The following is a 14683-nucleotide window of genomic DNA, read 5'->3' as shown; positions in this document are numbered from 1 at the left end:
TCTATGTTTTATGTCTATAAATATTCCTACTCAATCAAATTATGATAAATATCATCATTCCATATTTTTTTAACTAACTCATTTAGGTTATATTAGGAATATATCAAATAAAATTAAATTGAATGTTGATTTATTAATATTTTATTGGATAAAAATATTTATAGGTATAAAAGATAGGATACAATTTAATTTTTAAAAAAAAATATGATTATATAAGAAATCTCGTATTTTCTTTAAACAATTTATGCAACTGGGATTTCTTTTGAAAAAGAATATCACCCTAAAACAAATAAGTCGACCTCATGATCAATTTATGAAAATAAATCATAATTGCGCCAAATAGAGAAAATGGTATCTACTTTTTTCTTTAAAACGGCAAATACATTCCTTCTAATATATAATATTTCTAAATCTGCATATTTGTCCATCACAAGAATTAAAATCTCAACTAATTGAAAAAAAAAAAACACACTTCTAACACATTTTGATGCTATTAGCCCAACTGCATGTTTATTATTCTAATAATTGTTAAAACAGATATATACAAAAAGAAAATGTTCAGGATTAGTAAAGCCAAGTTCAAGACCTAGTTATTCACAATGATCTCCAACCAACTTTCTTTTTTTGTCCTTATGTTTGACATTAGCTTTTGTAGAAGTCTTTTTGGAAAAATATGGCTTCAAGTATCATTTAAGTGTATTGTTTTCTTGTATTTGTTCTTTTAAACTCTCGGAATAACTTAAAATAAAATTGAAATCTTTAATTAGTATAAGTTTCTACTAAAAAGTCATTTTTCTAATTAAACTATATATATATATATATATATATATATATATATATATATATATATATATATATATATATAATCGTTAGCGTCGAAATTTAAAGTGATAACGGCAAAGGGAATGAATGTACATTTGTATATTGGACGCATATACAACGGATTATACCATAACACTCACATCTTTACCAAAAAAACCTATATCTTTTTTTCATTTAAAATTTTTTTTATGCCACGTTTTTTATCGAAAAAAATAACATTCTTTATGATTTTTTGTCATCATTCCATAAAAATCTATGTTGATATATAAAAAAAAATCGAAAAAAAACTCACCTCGTTTCATTGTTTTTTTTTTAATATTTAAGTTTATTTTTTAAAAATAATTACATCAAAAATCTCCACTGTTTGTCATCTATTAATAAACATTATCGACGATTCAAAAAAAAAAACAACAACAACAATTAGTTTAGATTCATATTGTGAATCTAAACTATAAATATTTCAATTTTAACATTCGCAATGTGAATCTGACTGACTATTATTCACATTGTAAATCTGTTCAAATTCACAATGTAAATCTAGAAAGATTTACAATATGAATCTCAACAGATTCATAATGTAAATATGTATTGAAAGATCGTTTTTTTATGGATATAGGTTTAAAAGTACTAAAAAATAAAAATTTTGATATATTTATTAAATTTTTTCGATAAAAAATAAGCATTAACTTTTCAAAAAACAAAGATATGAAGTGAGTTTTTTTGAAAAAAAAAATTATTTTTTTGTATATAACAATATAGATCTCTATGAAAAAAAGACGAAAAATCATGAACAATGGTATATTCGTTTTTTTCGATAAATAACATGGCCTAAAAAAATTAAACGAAAAACAAAATGTGAGTTTTTATAATCTGGTGCATGTACGTCCATTATAAAAGTCTACAACCCTTGCATTTGCCGTTGATCGTTTTAAATTCTAACGTTTTAGATTGGTTCATTGATTAATAATGGTTCTATATTGAACTTTTAAATATATATCTTTAAACCTTAATAAACATTTAGCTTCAAATGCTGAATTTTAAGAGGTACAATTTTTAAAGGAAAATATACAAACATTTTGTGCATTGAAAACATATTTGTCAACAAAGTCAAGTCAGGCCTTTGAATTAAGATTCCTCACTTTCAGCTTGTTAAAATGAAGTCTATGTTGAATCATCAAATCTCAACAAAGATCTCTCAAGTTAGGCTCGACTTCCCCTATATCGTCCAATATCATAAATAAAATGTCAATCACGTATCATAAAACATCATAGTATCTGGCACAAATCAAATCTCATAACAAAACATCAAAGTAAACTCCTAGGCTAATAATGTGGTGTGTGTCATGCCATCATCCCTCGCTCTTCCCCTTGCGACCGAAAGTACCTGAAACAAAAACTGAAACTATAAACACGAAGCTTAGTGACTCCCCAAAACTACCACATACCATACACGTATAATATGCAACTAGGAGATACGGGTACGGGCCCCGTCCACACTCCGCTAACTAAGAGATACGTGCCCCGCCCACACTCCGTTATCTCTGAGATACAAGCCCTACCCACACTTAGCCACTTCGAAATATAGGCCCCACCCACACTTGGCTGCTATGAGATACGGACCCCGCCCGTACTCAGCTACTAGACAGACATACAAGTATCACACACACAACAAGTAAAACTAAATCTATCATTCAAACATATATCATAATCAAACTCAGCTACCAGGAGATACGGGCCCCGCCCACACTCGGCTACCAATCATAACATGCTGTGGGCCGGCCTTGGTACCTTAGACCCGTTCCTACTGAAGGGAAACTCACCTCGGATGACTAAGTGCTGAAAACCCGATTGAGGAATCCCTGTCTGCTGCTCCGGTAACTCTCCGGCTATAAACTCCATAATGACACTTAGTTAGAAACCGATAACTATTCTTAGGGTAAATTGACCATTTTACCCCTGATAAAAGTCAACATCCTAGTCAAAGTCAACCTCCAGGTTGAACAAACTCACCGATTCCTAGAAATCAGAACCCTGGAATCGCGACTCGACTCGCCGAGTCAACCCCATGACTCGTCGATTTCCCAAGCTACATGTCATCGTGATTTTATGAACTGACTCGTTGAGTCATCCTTAGACTCGTCGATTCTTGGCATAAATAGAAAAGGGACAAGATCCTTATACTCAGCGAGTTCCTTAATCGACTCACCGAGTCCAATGGACATCATCGGGGTTTCTTCATAGGACTCGCCGAGTTCCCTTATGAACTTGTCAAGTCCCATGCAGATCTAACCTAGTTAACTAGTTCGCACTTCCACAGCTCCAAAATACAGATCTAGGTTGTTTCCAATGTTCACTTCTATAAATCTAGACACTTAATGGCTTTGCACACCTCAAATGAACCCAAACTCAAGTTATAGCAATCTACTTTCATGAACATGGTCATGGCTTGGATAAAAACAGGTTCAAGACCCTTTTTATGGCTCTAGAGGCTCTAAATTATAAAAAAGGAGAATTGATTTGCATATAATCCATGAGAAAAACTTTTCCTAATCTAAAGGGTCAAAAAGACCCATGAATCATCCTTCAAAGAGATCTAATATATAGTTCATCAAGCTAAGAGCTTTTTACCTTAGAAAGATGCCCAAGATGGTTACACTTCTGGATCTTGTTCTTCTACCACAGCCTTGCAAGCTACAAGCTCTTCCAGCTACTCCAAAGGCACAAAACACACTCACAAACTCAAGGAAGAGGCTCACAATCGATCTGGAGGACAGGGAAGCTGATAAGGGAGGCCCAAAGGGAGGTTAAGAGGTTTAAATAGGGTACAAAACCCCAAAAATAGGGTTTCCTCCTAGCAGACCTACTCGCCGAGTCCATGCTTTAACTCACCGAGTAGACTTTTTAAACCCCGCGTCCAATCTGGCATATACTCGACGAGTTAGGGATACCAACTCGTCAAGCAGCTCGAAAATAAATACTTGATAAATTAAGAAATTGAGTACCAAGAACGGGGCGTTACAACTCTCCCCCACTTATCTTAGACTTCGTCCTCGAAGTCTGTTGTGTCTGAAAACAACTATGGGTAGTGCTCCCTCATTTCCTCTTCGGGCTCCCATGTCCACTCCAAACCCTTGCGGTGCCGCCACTGCACCTTCACTAGCTCGACTCGCTTGTTCCTTAGCTCCTTTATCTTGTGATCTAAGATCACCAATGGTATCTCTATTTAATTCAGGCTGTCAACAACCTGAATATCCTCCATAGGTATCACTACTGAATCATCCACCAAGTACTTCCGCAGTTGGGAAATGTGGAACGTGCTGTGGATCTGGTTGAGGTCTGCTGGGAGGTTTAACCGGTAAGCAACCCAACCTACCCAGGCCAAAACCCTAAACAAACCAATAAACCTGGGACCCATCTTACCCGCTTCTGAAACCTGATAACACCTTCCAGGGTGACACTTTTAGGAGGACAATGTCACCCACCTGGAATTCTAAATCCGAGCGCCGCTTGTCGGCGTAGCTTTTCTGTCTGCTCTGCGCAGTCTGGAGCCTGCTCCGGACCTGCTTTATCCGCTATGTGGTCTTGAGTACTACCTCCATACTCCCCATGACCCTATGACCGACATCGCCCCAGCAGATTGGGGTCCGACACTTCCTCAAGTTATAGTAATCTACTTTCATGAACATGGTCATGGCTTGTATAAAAATATGTTCAAGACCCATTTTATGGCTCTAGAGGCTCAAAATTATAAAAAAGGAGAATCGCTTTGCATATAATCCATGAGAATAACTTTTCCTAATCTAAAGGGTCAAAAAGACCCATGGATCATCCTTCAAACTGATCTAAGCTATAGTTCATCAAGATAAGAGATTTTTACCTCGGAAAGTTGCCCAAGATGGTTACACTTTTGGATCTTGTTCTACCACTATAGCGTTGCAAGCTCCAAGCTCTTCCAACTACTCCAAAGGCACAAAACACACTCCAAAACTCAAGGAAGAGGCTCACAATCGATTTAGGGCTTCTATAGGCCAGGGAGGATGATAAAGGAGGCCTAAAGAGAGTGATTTACCGTCCACTAAATCTTCCAAGTCACCTTCATAGTCAGCTAGTATCAGCTCCATGTCATTTAATGATTTACCGTCCATAACATAAACCCGGGAAACTCAAAGTTGAAACATCGCATTGAAACAAAACACCGATCTAAAACCAAACCAAGAAAAGGCCCTAGAGAACAGATCATCTTCAACCATCCACAACCAATCCCCTTACCTACTTTCATATTCACTTACTCCGCTACGGAACTCCTCTTGCGACATGCTAGATCATGATCGAGATCATCGCACACCATAAACCATCTTCTTAAAACGAACAAACAAACAATCGTCATTGTCATCAATATTCATCAGTTCATCATCGATTTCTTGCTGACTGTGATTTTCCCCAAAAAGGTTTCAGTGTTCAGAGATCTTTATATCTGCCACACCTATTTTTCTTGTTGATCTACATCGGGTGTTACTTATGAAGTGACATCCACAAAATTCTTTAATCAAATGAGTTTTTATATTTATGTAATTCCAAAAATAAAAGAAAATTTGAGTTTCAGGATTCGACCCCAGTTAACTACGTTCTTCATGCATCCATCATAATTGTCGATAAACTGAAGTGTACATCAGAATTAATTTCCAATACTTTTTCTAAAAGTTCAATCTAATAATAGTTTTAAGGTTGGTATGTATGACTATAGAACTCTTTAATAGACTTCAATTTAAATATTTATCCATTGCTGCCAAAGTATGTTGTTTTATGGATTTGTTGTTAATGGTTGAACTTGATCAGATAATTGTAGTGGAGGAACAAAATAGTAAGGAAGTAGAGGTGCAGACTGATGAAGATAAACCTAAACCTGTTGAGAGTGACTCATTAGATGAATCATATTTGAAGAATAGAAAAGTTGACATTAATGTTATGCCAATGGAAGAGGATCATGTAATGCACTCAACTCCACATATTGTATTCTTTTTAAATCCACATAAATGAAAAAGTATTCTTAGTTCTTTGATTTTGTTTCAAGTTTTCGAGAATATTGATGTAGAACTGGAAGATCTGAACAAAAGCAATGTGAGTTCAAACTTGAATTTGAATGAAGATGAAGGAGATGGACATGGAGATGATGGTGGTGGTGATGATAAACAAGGAGATGGTGGTCGTGGTGATGATGAACAAGATGGACATTGAGATGGTGGTAGTGGTGATGATGAACAATGAGATGGTGGTAGTGGTGATGATGAACAAGACAGATTAAAAGAGGGGCCCACAAATTTATTAACAATTTCTTTTATAATAAAAAAAAGCAACATCTTTGTAACCGGCTAATATAAGTCTTGATATCTTTTTAACATGTAAATGTAGAGATTATTCCCTTAAAATACAAAAAAAAAAAGCCTTAGAAACCTTTTAAACAAAAACCAAAGAGTTGGTTGGTTTACAGTGACATTTACTCATTACTATTCTATATGATTTTTATATATACATTGTTTGTCATTATTCATCAACGAACATGTGAATAATCATATGTTAATATTCACATTAAAATTAATACAATATTAAATATTGATATATATAAAATTCAAGACAAAATAATAACATATTTTTTTTACTTTATTTATTGTTTTTATTTGAACTTATTCATCTCTCTCTCTCTCTCTCTCTCTCTCTCTATATATATATATATATATATATATATATATATATATATATACACACACACACACACATACATACTAAGTTTTACCCACACCAAACGACGGGTGTAATTTTTTTTAGAAATTAGTTTCTAAAGGCAAACAATTTTTTTCGCGCAATCGACATTTAAACAGTTATCAATAAGATTCATGCTAGCAAATATAAATTAAGATACAATTTTTATTGTGTTTGTATCTATATTACAACATATAATCTTTCCATGCCAAACGTCCTTTAATATGAAGTCTTAGAGTTTTTGTTGAGAATGTTAAAAATTTGATTTGACTTAAAAGTCTTAATAAAACATATGACATATCTAATAGTAGTCTTTTTGTTTTTTATCTATGAATTTGTATTAATAAGTTAGCTTCCATACATTTTTAAAGTGTTCACTATTTAAAATTTATTTATGTTTTACAATTTTCAAAAAAAGCACAAACTGGATTTTCGGTATCATAACCAAAACTACCGGTTCCAGTTTCGGTTCCAATATCTATAGAACCGATCTCACGATGCCCAGTCGTCCATGGAATAGCTGATATACGAGTCAAATAATATTTTGTAATGTCAACTCATATAAAGAACAAAAATAAGGAAAAAACAATGTTTCTTGTACCTTTGGTCTGATGTTTTTTTTCACCTTCAAAATAAGAGTACCATTAGGATCCATACCAATCGAGTTAAGCCATTAGGATCAAAGACTTTGAATGGCAGGATGCATACTTGTGTGTACACTTGATGACCATGAAGAATCCTTATCATGAAGTCAAAAGTCAAAATAACAAAAGAAAAAGGTGAACTCATGAATTGACTGCAAAAAATTGTATTGTTACAAAGGGAAGCTACCTTCTAGAATCTTAATGTTCTCACTTTGATTATATCGTATGTAACATCAAACCAAAGCAAGTAACCCCCACGAATAAAATAATGATTTTAAAATCACTAAATAGTAAGCAGATTAGCATGATCATGAACATTGTATCACAAGCTAATTATACATGTAGATATGAATCTCCAAAATGTATGTTGTTCCTAACCAGGTTAGAAGATGATTTTTTGATAAAACTCACTGTAGGGATCATACCCTCACTATATTCACCCGTCTCTGAGAAAGAAAAGTGAAAATACAATTTTGACCATGTTAGAAGAAAATGTTTTCCTATATTGATGCATCATAAATGCTGAAAACTTATAAAGAAAATAACTGAAAAAACAAATGCAAGATATAAGGCACAATAATGTATGTAAAGATTAGCAGCAAACCCGTTGAAAATCAATAAAAAAGTATACAATCAGTAAGTTAATTAATTATCATATTACCAAGTAAATACAAATATATCAACATGAATAGTGAAGACTAACTTCATTTCTCTTTTCAAGCTTTTCAGGGCCTGTTACACCTCTCCAAAACTCCAAATTGATGTCATCTCCTGCATCTACATCTGATATGAAATAAAATGGTGAGAATGCTACTACTTTTTTCATTTAACCTAGAAGGTTATGTGCATAAATCTATTTTAAGAGCATAGTGATGGAAATTAGTATATTTGGAAATCACCTCATGTAATTTTCAACCTTCACTATAGTTAACTGATAACCTAAAATTTTAAGTAGATCCATCTATTTATGAGCATAGTATTGGAAAAGAACTCAAATTCAGATACCCAATTGTCATACATATACAAACATGCCCAATTTCTTATCCAATTAGTTTCTCTAATAATTTGTTTGATTCATTTGACCTGCATAAGACAATCCAAACCTAATTAAGAGCAAAAACCCAAAATATTGATCTATGATCTAAAACAAAAAAAACCATAACATACACACACATGCACACACACACAGAGACAGAGGGGGAGAGAGAGAGAGAGAGAGAGAGAGAGAGAGAGAGTAGAGAATAGAATACCAAATAATAATAAGAAGAGGAGTGTAACTTTGGTATCAAGGGAAGAAAGACGATGGATCAAGACTCAGTTGAGCCAGGGTGCGGCGGGAATACAAAATGCAAGAAACAGTTATACACATTGATAGGGAATAATCAAACAAAGAAACATATATTAAGATTTACCTTAGTGAGAATAGCATAGAAGAAAATGGAATTTTTAGGGTCGGTTAAATGATTCAGGTCACCAATGTCAGAGTCTCAGCACGGTGGCCATCGACGCTTAGCCACCGGATGGTGGCGGAGATGGGGGTAGCGGAAATTGTATTGTCAGTGCTGGCGGGGTTAGATAGTAATTTAGCGCAGAGAAGAGAGGCAAAGATGAATCGTGGTAGGGGCTTGTCGTCGGAAAAATGTTGCGAGGGTAGAGAGATGGTGGAGACGATGGGTGTTGTGAGGTTTGATAGTGGATGATGTTTACTGCTAGTGCAATGGTAGTGTGTGAGAAAAGAGGAGCATCTGGTTAGGGTTTGTGTGTAGATGATACGTTATGTTTTTTTATTAAATGGATATAGTAAATGTTACGTATGTAGTGAATAATAGGCATAATATGAGTGTATATAGTGTATTAGATTTTGTACCTCTTAAGATTCAAGAAATGTTGAATATGCTTTATATATATATATATATATATATATATATATATATATATATATATATATATATATATATATATATATATATATATATATATATATAACATGGATCAAACGATGTAATATAGTTAGTTTGGGTACCTAAGCTTATATACCCAAACTCATAATAATACGTCATTTTGTTTAATATATTCATTATAATATTATTAAACTTCAATCCTTAACTTGATTTATATTCAATATTTTTAAATTTTCACTATTATCTGCTTTTTACATCACATCTTTTTGTCGAACACTTACTAAGCTATATATATTATCGTTGAAAATGACAATTATGTAAGAGGAAGATAAATATGAAATTTATAAAAATCTTTGAAGTAATTCAATTTAGAAGTTGAATTATAAGAACATTGGACAATTACAATGTTTATATATGATACAAAACGATGTAGTATGATGAGTTTGAGTACCTAAGCTTATATATCCTTAAGGGTATATATATATATATATATATATATATATATATATATATATATATATATATATATATTAAAAAATAATAATAAACAAAAACCAAAAAAAAAAAACACATGCCCCGAAAGGAATGCCGTACAGATGTTAGTAAAAATCAGATAAAAAGAATAATAAATGAAATAAAATAAAATAAAAAGTAAAGTAAAGTAAAAAAGTTTTTAATGGTCAACCATAGGAAAAGTCTTTCCTCTAAAGTGGTCATCTCTTTACTTCTCATTTTAATGAGTCTACTGGATTGGAAACCGGTTATGTTGCATATACTATCACCGATCATGCAATGAGCCACTGATATCCCCTCTATTATTGTCATGACTCTAAATCTTGAAAATGTGATAGACAAGTAACATCAACCATAAATTAAATTATATAAACAATAAAACTATTCGTGAGATACTCCCGAATCTACCAAATTAAATCGCTTTTAAATCTGTATATTCTAAAACATTTGCAATAAATAGACTTAAATGAACAGTCATATGATAATATCTCGTTTTTTTTTTTTTTTTTTCAATTCATGTAAAAAAAATTGTTTTTCATAGGAAATATGTACTAACCAAAATATTCAACATTGTGGCCAAAAACAAGTATCTTCATAAAGTTAGATCGATCGTTTCACTTTGGTGATAATTTATTATTATGCGATTATATTTCAACCATTTACAAATAATACTAGTAAAATATTATATCTTCTACTCCTGGAATACAATATGGTTGCTCATATTTGGTATAGAAAACCACTTTGTTGGGTAAATAAAGAATATATATATATATATATATATATATATATATATATATATATATATATATATATATATATATATATATATATATATATATATATATATATATATATATATCTTGCATAAATGCCTAATTATCGCAAGATATTAATGCATTTTGATTTTAATCTTAATTTGGTTAAACACATCAAAAATCTTCATTAAAATAGGTTAGGAATGAAACAAAAATGAGTGTTTGATGAAAATAGATAAGCAAGTGAAGTGGTGAACATGCATGTAGTTTTGCTTAAAGAGGAAGGTGTCGGTGTGGGTTTGATGAGGGACAAGTATGGAGACTACAATTATTGAATCTATTTATTTATTTTTCTGGAAAACGTAACTATCGAATCACGTACTCTCATTTTTTCAACGACAACGTTGACGGTGATGAATAATAATAACGTTCATAAAATCCACTCTCTCTGATATTATATCTACAATAGTAATTGTTTTCTCACATCTGGTGTTAAGTAATAATCATCTTTTAAACAAGTCAATTCTGACATAAAAACAATGTTAAATTATATTTTTATTGCTGGATCGGATACTTTGATAAAAAAAATCAGCATAAGATAGTCAAACAAATAATTAAATAACATAAGTGCTGTTTGAGGTTCAATCTCTCAGCCAATTTTATTAACAAAAATTATTTATAATTTTTGAATTCTTAACCTTTCCATTCTCATAAATACTCACCCTCAATTTCATTTAATCTCATAAAATACTCATCCTCAATTTCATGCGCCTGTGAGTGCTATGGTTTTCCATTTTAATTATATAGGATACACAACAATTTATACATTATGGCTTACTAACACAAAAAAAAGCATTACATACTTTATGTAATATGGGTACACTAATACAAAAAAAGCATTACCGACGGCCAAAACCGTTGGTATCTATCACTAACTCTTTACTGACGGAATTGTAATAGACCAAAATTCATCGGTATATTCTTGTCGTTAATTATTTGTAACAGATTTCCGACAAATTTTTAGCGACGAATTTTTTCATCGGTATTCAACGGATTACCGACGGATTTGCATTTGCAACGGAATAACGACGGATTGATTCAGTAACATATTATCAATGGATTAGCTTAGTAACGAATTACCGACAAAATATCTTGTGACGGATTACTGACGGATTTTCTTGTAACAGATTACCGACGGATCCTAGCATTATAAAAAAAATTCATGAAAAATCCAAATTTTTTATATATTCCAAAACAAAATAATCTTAAAATATAAATAAAATCCATATTTTAAAATCAATAAATGTAAAAGTAAAAAAGTTTCAATATTCGATAAACATTAAGACTATAAAGTTTAAATACATATCAATATTATAAAAATAATTTACATATATATATATATATATATATATATATATATATATATATATATATATATATATATATATATATATATAATAACAAAACTCATAAGGTGTTTCCAATATAATGTATCGACCTTCTTTCTCCCATCACTACTAAAAGTTTTGATGATATCTTTTCCATTTCATGAGCTTCCATACACTCACACATGCAACTAAGTACACCTTCAATCACATGTAAGTTTGTGTGTGTGTGTGTGAGAGAGAGAGAGAGAGAAAGAGAGAGATAATTCTTACTGGAGGGACCATTTTAAATGATGGATTTGATTTTCAATTTGATCTCGTTCATGCATGGGCAATATAAGATGATGCACAAGACAATATATGTTATTGATATGTAAATAAAAATAGAATTAATAAAATTATCTTTAAAAATTACCTTATGAGTGTCTTGTAAGCACCAAAGAAGTTTAACTTCCTTTTCAAGTTTAGGAACAACAAACATTATCCTCCAACCTGATCCATGTAATTATAATACAAGACCATGAAATAAAAATTAGGAGAAATACAAGAAATAACAACATACTTATATTTCTTTCTATTACATCATTGTTAAAAACTCTACCCAAATATAGCAATGTATGTTCAGTTTCTGATTCATTAAGAATCAAGAAAACTACGGTTTGAAAAGTAGGATGCTATAATAAACAAATCAATGAAAGTATATTGTCATTTTTTGCATAGAGAGTAATACCTAGGGCTTTTTTAGCATAAAATATCGCCATATAGATGATCTCCAACATAAAGAACCCAACAAAATTGAAACAAGCACATAAACTTTGCTCCAAAAAGTAGTAAATTAAAATAAATATTAATTCTACTCCACAAAAGTATCAATGTAAATTGTAAAAAAAAATGATGATAAATACAGTAATAAAACTTGTGAACTTGATTCCACACTCAATAGCCTATGCAAATAGCCAACATTGCCTACCTAAAACAATGATTTCAAACTTAAATTACCACTAACTTTCACTATCTTATCCTTACTAAAGGGTATTTATGTACTTCGGATATACTGATTACCTAAAACACTTTGTGTACTTTATCTGGGATTTGCTGATCTGGCAAACCCACCGAAGAGACCTCGACCTAAAGAAAAAAATCAAATTATATATATAAAAGACACATAGGGGTAAATTAGTAAAAACATAATATTACATTAACATGACAAAAACAATTTAAACAATTTTGACCAGCAAGTGAGGGTCAGAATATATAAAGGCTCTCTCCTTTAATCAACCTATTAAGATGTACTGTATGTATTAAGTCAAAAAGAAACTTGCATATTAATTCTTGTTCTCATTAATTACGTTAAGTCAAAAGAACTAGATATATAATTATTTTCATTATGAACTATGTCAAATGTATTATATAAAGCAGATATAATTAAAACATACCAGAATTTCATGATGGCATCCTTACAAGTACAATAACATGATAGTACTTGTAATAACCTTGAAGTATAAAGGAACAAATTAAAGCATGGACATATTAAGAAGCATTTTTTTTTCAAAGTAATAATAATGGAAACCAAAATGATGATATCCAAGTTGTATTTAACTACCCATGGCAATGCTTGGGGTCACAACATCTCCAACAGACTTGGACCAAAGTTGAATGATGAAAGTTATGTTGAGGCTACAAAAATGGTAGAACTCAATATGAAGACAAATCCAAATCTTTATAGGTTTAGGAAGTTAACAAAGTGTAATAAGAAAAACTATATACTAGTAAAAACAGAAAAATAGTTGATAATACTGTTGGGTTTTGAGCACTATAACACTTCCTAAGTGCACATGCAATCCTAAATGCTTTGGATCTATGTTTTCTCTAATTATACATGCATTTTCTTTTTCCAAAGCATTCACCCTAGCTAGCATACAATTGAAGCTATATATAATCAAAACATAGTTAGGATGCTTACCTCTTGAGTATGGTAGAGTTCTTGACCTTTGGAAACTTGAGCACCTCAAGTGTGATGCCTCTAATGGTTCTCAAACACCAATATTCTAGAGGAGGTTCTAAGAGAATAAGCTACTTGTCTCTATGGTTGGTGCAACTGAGTTTGGTACATGGAGGGGGTTATTTATAGTTGTGGCAAGTGCTAAGTTACACTTTACAAACCCTAATGATCCATGACTTTCCACATTTCTATTATCCATGGGTTTAACCTCCATGGACTATCCATCGGTTATATTATTGGTTTAGCCCACTTACATAATCATGAATTTCTTAGCCCATACTATAAACATCATTGATTTACATAATCAATCCCTCCATATTTAATTAGTCTCTTTTGACCACAAAATTAATTCCAAATTAATTCTTGGACAATACTAATTAAATAACTATATTAATATATTATACTTATAATATATTAATAAATCGTAAATAACCTTATTCTCATAAAACCATCCTATCAAATTGCACTGGTGAAGGCAACCCAAAAGGATCATGCTACTATCGGGTCAAGTACATACCAGTTATAGTTATGCGCTTAGACACCAAATCCAACAGTCTCCCACTTGGATAAGTTTAATAACTATAGCTGCCTAAGCACTTCAGGATTTCACTTAGCAATCGTAAGCTTCCAAAAGCCGCTGTCAACTCTGACCCAGTCAGTGACGCATCATTTAGATAAGGGATCATATACTCACCTATTCTCAAGATATCAGCTAGACAAATACATAGAACAATGTCATACTTATTGTCCAACAGTTTCTTTCCCGATTTCTAATTTGTCTGACATAGAAGAAAACTGAACACATCAATTTAGTTCTGACCGGGCCCGACACATAAGTCAAAACAAAATCATCGAGGGGCCCAAGATACCACTTTTAATCCTCTTAGGATAAAAGGGAACAGAT

This window comes from Lactuca saligna, chromosome 1 (assembly GCF_052625555.1).
Source record: "Lactuca saligna cultivar CGN05327 chromosome 1, ASM5262555v1, whole genome shotgun sequence".
Classification (NCBI taxonomy): Eukaryota; Viridiplantae; Streptophyta; class Magnoliopsida; order Asterales; family Asteraceae; genus Lactuca; species Lactuca saligna.
Note: the sequence above shows the minus strand (reverse complement) of the source record.